Below are 6066 nucleotides of genomic sequence, written 5' to 3' on the forward strand. Positions count from 1 at the left end.
TATATATATAGTTACTTGCTTAAAAATAAGAACAGTTATATTTTGTGTGTTTACTACAAAATATAGTTTCTCGCATTTGTTGTTCTAAATATAGTCATTAGCAAATCAAATAAAACTACTTAGAAATTTCATACGTTGCAGAATTTGAGCAAAAATAGCTTCGCAGACAAACTAAATATCGGTGCGCAATTTCTTTTGTATTCAATTGCTTCAATTGCTAGTGAAGGCTGCCTCACTCTGCTTTCTAATGAGAAAATATATGACGATTCGGTTATTAGTGAAGCTTTTTAAACTGCTGTGGAAGGGAAGGTAGTTTGGCATGCTTCGCATGTGTCTTCGCACCTCCTCACGTCTGAGTCTTCAACCCACACTTACATTAGTATGTTGTTTTCAGTTCTAAGATGTCCATAGTCTTCTATTCGGCCCCAACTGGCTTGTTGCCCCGCGTTTTTGATCAGATTCAAGTTTCGAGCCGTGGGGGAAACCCCAACAGCATTAGCAGTGTATGCCTCAAACAAATACTTTTTTAGACATAATGACTTGTCATGTACGAGTACCTAGTTCCCATTTGGCAACCACTTTCGGACCTAAAGTGACATGTTTTTCCAAATTACCTCACGGTACTGTCATTGCTTCATAATTCCGTAATATATTAGAGCCCTTGCACCGCAGATGGAAATCATGGCCGACACCATTATTTTCTTCGAACGGTCAATCAGCTGAATTGTACAGAACTTATGAGATCTTTCATCGGAACACCTGACTCGTTGGGCGTCATTACCTGAAATCCCAAAATGCTATTCATCTGAACAACAGACCTCTTCCAGTCTTCAACTGTCCAACTTTGGAATTGTCTACCCATTTGAAGCCCGCAGGTTTCTGAGTACTTAGCGGGTTGTTTTAGCTAGCTTACAAAAGCTAAAACCACTAATTTCGATACGACGTCGGAGGCGTCTTAGAGACACAGCGTCGCGTTTCGCCGCCTTTTTGACGAAGTTAAAGAGTCATTACGATTCAGTTTTCTGTGGCACGGAGTAGTTCTATCTCATGTTGTCACCATTTTCGAGTTTCATTTCCTATTAGTTTTGATGACCGAGGCACCTAACCCTTTACCTTCTGGGCTACATAATTAACTGCACATTTCTCTACTTCGACCCATTCAGAATTATTCTCTGCAATTTCCTTTGTTGTATGCCGTTAAAATCTGTTGCTTTTCCGTAAGGTTCTTCTGTAATTTTACCGCGAATTTATGTATAGCCACAAAAATAATTGAGAATTACGTTATTATTAAGTAATTTTCAACGATGTGGCCCCATGTATGGTCACGACAACGTCCTTGACATCGAACAGGTGAGAAAAAACTGCATGCAGATGTACCACTTGAGTGCGGAGCTATTTACGACTAAATTCGATAAGGTGTAAAATTTTAGATGGTTTTACTTGATCAACCAATGATTGTGTATAAGCCTATAGTGGAGGGAAAAGTGTTTGTATATGTAGTCATCCTAATAGCTATGATTGGCACGATTAAAGGGAAAAACTTAAAAACAAAAAAGCTACATATATATATATAGTTTTTTCGTTATATATATATAACGCTATAATCGCTAGGCACTTAGCTTGATTACAATTTTCTCTAGGTAATTTTACAGTACTCTCTATATGCATTTTACTAAAGCTGATGCTGTTAGTTTCTGTTAGTTATGTTACTTGCCACTATTTATCCACGTGTATCACATAGCCATATCTTTTCGTTTCCATAGGAGTCTATTGCTTAGTTTTCGTTAACATCGGAAGAAAACGATAACCAATGTCAGAGCAACAAAGAGCGTGACGGCACTGTAGGTTCGTTTACGTCTTCAATGGGCTGATTAATAGATTTGACGCGAGGCCTTTTTTATCTTGATAATAGCCTCTTTTCTGATATGTCGTTTACATCACTCCCAAGTAGATACTTCATCTGCGTTTGCGCTTTGCGATTAGCTTTGTTCGATGGTCTTAGCTAAATCAACACGTCGATGGAATGGCAAAAAAACCCACGGATATATAAATATTTCGGTTCTGCAAAATAAATTCAACGAATAATTATCTTTATGTATTTTCCGGCTCTCATGGTTATTAAAATATATTGAGATAATAGAAAATAATTATACAAACACATTTGAGGATAAGGAGAGTGCTAGCGAAATTACAACTATCAATTGAAGCTCGTGAATGCGTCTAGCTCAGATAACAAGTCGTAGTAGGATCTTTAATAACATAACCTTTTCTTTATTTCTTCAATATGTTTTCTGCGCGACCTGACGATCCTGCCAGCGTCAAATATAGCAAGTCATAATAAATATAGTGAAAAATAGTAAAGTCATACAAAAAATACTCACAGCTGTCCGAATCAACTAATTGTTATACTAAATAGCGGAATTCAATTTTCGGAAGACGCATCATTTACAATAAAATATACAACAGAAGATGTAAAACTTCTTTGTTCAGTGCTGGAGATCCACTTAGAGTAAGGCAACGCGGTAACGACTTACTTACGGTGGTCGTATGGAAGCAAGTTTATACGTCGCCGTTGTCTCCGATTGACAAAAAGTGATCTCTAGAGAGCATGTATTCACCGTTTGGTGGCTATGGTGAGCATGCAGCTCAGATTCACTAAGCTCACACTTCCTAATATCTCTTTCTCTGTAAGTTCCTGCTGGAAAGTCGTCGAGTGCGAACTCGGCGACGGTAGCGCCGACCGAGAAAGACGGGTTGAGGATAGCTTTTGATCGCTTCCCTGCGGACCCCACTGGATAACGCAGGCATTATAACAATAAACTAAACCCAACCGCTGAAAGTCTGCTGCTACTAACAACTGGGATGGACGCCGATGGAGGAGAACCAAAACCTGAGAATACGAAAACGATAGTTGTTAAGCGGGATGGAGCTAGGAAAGAAGGAGTCAAAGGAGAACAACAGATAAGAGGGTGTGCAAGAAGGTAATAGATATCGAACGCTGTCGAAAAAGCAAGAGTGAAAAGCGTCAACACGGAAAACTATTGAACTTTGGGACACAGGTTTTTAAAGTTAAAACTCTAAGTGACTAGTTGAAAAGCGTACATAACACCAACAGTTGTTAATATGGAGTAGCTAGAGTAGTAATGTTATTTCACTAACACTGGCGTAGTGTACTGGATTGCAGCGGTTAATAACAATGCAATTTTAGCCTTTGATGGTTTTAATTTTAATTAGTTTTTCAGATTCGTTATTACTCTTGATGATATATGGATGTACACAGTGTATATACATATATATATATATATACGCGCTATGTACATAGCCGAGAAAATACATTAATCAACAATCGTTCATAAGGAAGCGACACTTACATCGAACATATCTCACGTCAATTTGTTGTAATTTTAAGTTTTCATTTTATGTAACCTGTCACTTCCTCTGAGTACCTAATGCTTGAACTATTGTTTATTTTCGGGTTACCAGAAACCTAATTAATATATAGTCTGAATGAATTTAAAATCCTATTCGTTTTGGCGCCGAACGCTTCTCAGTTCCCTCGCCCTTTCTTGCGGCCAACCCAGTGGTTTCGATCTAGTCGACGTTCCTTTTCGCACCACGCTGTCGACTGAAAGACACAGTCAGTGGTATCTATGCATCTAAAATGTTAATGCTGCAGGTTTCGTACGTTCCAGAACTTTACTCCGTAAACTTTTCAAGGCAGATTTAAAAAAGTTTTAAGGTTTCGATCATATGGTTCATGTGAGAGTGCCACAAACTGATGAATTTGAATATACAAGCTCAACAGGCCTGAAAACGCTGAAGAGTTTTTTTTTAATCTGAATTAATCCCAAAAAAGTTTCCGGCTTAATTTTATTTGATTTATTATCGTAGATTCTAAGTATGTTCTTGTTTTTGCTTTTTAGATGAAACATGCGGGATATGACAGTCAAGCAAGTCCTTCAAGCAGTTCTTTTGTGTCTTGCAACACAAATTATCGTAGAGTAGTGACAGTAGAGACCTACCGTTAAAGCATAATGTGCGTCAAGTAACCAAGATCGACTGGAATCATCGATACAGGTAGATTAGATTGAAGTATTACAAAGTATGCTTTCATTATCACCACTAATATATTTTTGCAATGAATTAATCGGATTAACAAATATGAGGTAAAATTTTTATACTGAATTGTGTTGTTATGTACGGCATGCTGTAACTCATTGGACGTTTTATTTTGTGCGCTGTTACAGGTAGTCAAAGACGTATCGAATTCGTTAACAGCCGTTGCCGAAACGGAAGAGCGTCTTGTAGTCAGCTTAAACTTTATTAGATGTTAAGAACCTATCCGAACTAGTATAAAAATATGTAGAAGCTATTGAAATATTCTAGAAATTTTTCATGAAATCTAAGCGACTGAATTCGGGTCAATGATTTGAAACGGTTGGAGCGAAACGGTTATTTTTGTATTTGTATAATAATAAGCGTTTTTAAAACTATTAGTAATTGTCACATGAAATGTAAAAGACATTAATATCTCATTTTAATCTTCGTCTTGATGCTGTCGAGTGATATCGTATTGAATAACTCTTGATTATCTTCAATATTTCGTTCCCTCTTGTCTGTTGCTATATTGTCTGATATTCGAAAATGCCCTTATCAGCAAATCTGTTGCAATTTTAGCAGCAGGCGGTAAACAAATTTTGTCAGATTCAGAGATGAAAAAAAAAAGTTATTTTGGAGACCTACTTTATTCCGCATTTTCGAAGAAGGGCAGCCGGAAATACTTCGTAAACTTGACGGGAAAGTTAATTGCAATCGTGTTCATAGCCAAGTACCCTACACCTATGGGATTTACTTGAAAATTGAAAGCTCAAGTGTTCCATGAACGGAGTGATTGTCACAAAGATCGTTTCTTACTGCTTCTAAACGTCTCTTCCTCCAGCGAGTTACGCGCAGCTATGATGATAGGCTTCCATAAAAATTATTACCGGTGATCAGAGACGGTGTCTTTACGTCAACATAAAGTGGAGAAGAAAAGTTAGATTTAAAGAGATAACGCCTAAACCCAAAGTCGATCCAGGTCTCAATATCTAGAAAATAATAATCTGCGTTTGTTGGTATTGGATTGGTGTAATATACGGGGATTTACTTGAAACAACAATATGGTCAATGAAGAGCTGCATGTGTGTCAATTGTATCGAGTGGATTAAACTATTTAACAGATGATCTGATAGACAAGGCAGTCATCAATCCACACGATGATGCCAAGCCGCATATAGCGAAAATTGTTAAAACTGCTCTGTTAGTGGGAGGTTTCTCTGCATTCACTTCCGCTCCGATGGATTATCGTTTCTTCTGCTCAATGCCAAATGAAATATCGTAACCATGAATTAAATGTAAATGGGTGTCAAAACCCGGGTGGATGGGTTTAACGTCAGACTTGAACATTTCTGACTAAAAGAAATATACTTTTTAGTTAAAAGTTGGGATAGAGGGTGGAGAGTGACGGTGCATACAAAGAAACTTATTTCTTTGAAGAATTAAACTAACATTGCGTTTTTCGTAAGACAATGAGGAAAAACACCTAACATATAAAATTTGTTGAACATGAGAAAAGTAATCTGAAGAAAGAGATTCCCTGCTTATCAATATTGCCATTGTCATGTGCTTTTTCATTCGCTTTTAGCTAGACGGATATTCGTGTTCGTTACATATTTCAGTTAGAATATAGGATGGAACGCTACCGCAATATTTCGATTTCGATAGTGATTGAAAATTGAAACCTCTTATAAAATAGCCAGGTATAGTGGGGCCAATAGGATTTAATAACGTTTGACAACTCACCGTATTATATTGTCATAAATATCATTCAAGAAATAAAATGCTGTTACTATTTGGCTTATGTATCAGGCAAACGGATAAATAAACTCGAAGACAATAGCCTATTCAGTGATTTGTATAAACTTGTCAGGGTCTACCAGGAAAAAGTTGTTTCATTCTGACACCGTTGTGTAGTTTATAAACGATAAAAAAAACACTGGATTTAATTTTAACATTGGACAATGATAG

The 6066-nt window shown here is 37.1% G+C and overlaps 2 long non-coding RNA genes across 2 annotated transcripts; one reads left to right on the plus strand and one right to left on the minus strand.

The window, feature by feature from the left end:
- Positions 1-1663: 1663 nt before the first annotated feature.
- LOC111249887 (uncharacterized) lies at positions 1664-3264 on the minus strand. The gene is made up of 3 exons (XR_002673117.2): positions 3160-3264; positions 2539-2890; positions 1664-2061 (listed from the first exon to the last, which is right to left on the minus strand). It is a non-coding gene; the product is annotated as an uncharacterized LOC111249887 (long non-coding RNA).
- A 297-nt stretch (positions 3265-3561) lies between these two features.
- LOC111249213 (uncharacterized) lies at positions 3562-5942 on the plus strand. The gene is made up of 3 exons (XR_002672836.2): positions 3562-3676; positions 3924-4077; positions 4248-5942. It is a non-coding gene; the product is annotated as an uncharacterized LOC111249213 (long non-coding RNA).
- Positions 5943-6066: the final 124 nt, after the last annotated feature.

This window comes from Varroa destructor, unplaced genomic scaffold (assembly GCF_002443255.2).
Source record: "Varroa destructor unplaced genomic scaffold, Vdes_3.0 BEIS01000004.1, whole genome shotgun sequence".
Classification (NCBI taxonomy): domain Eukaryota; kingdom Metazoa; phylum Arthropoda; class Arachnida; order Mesostigmata; family Varroidae; genus Varroa; species Varroa destructor.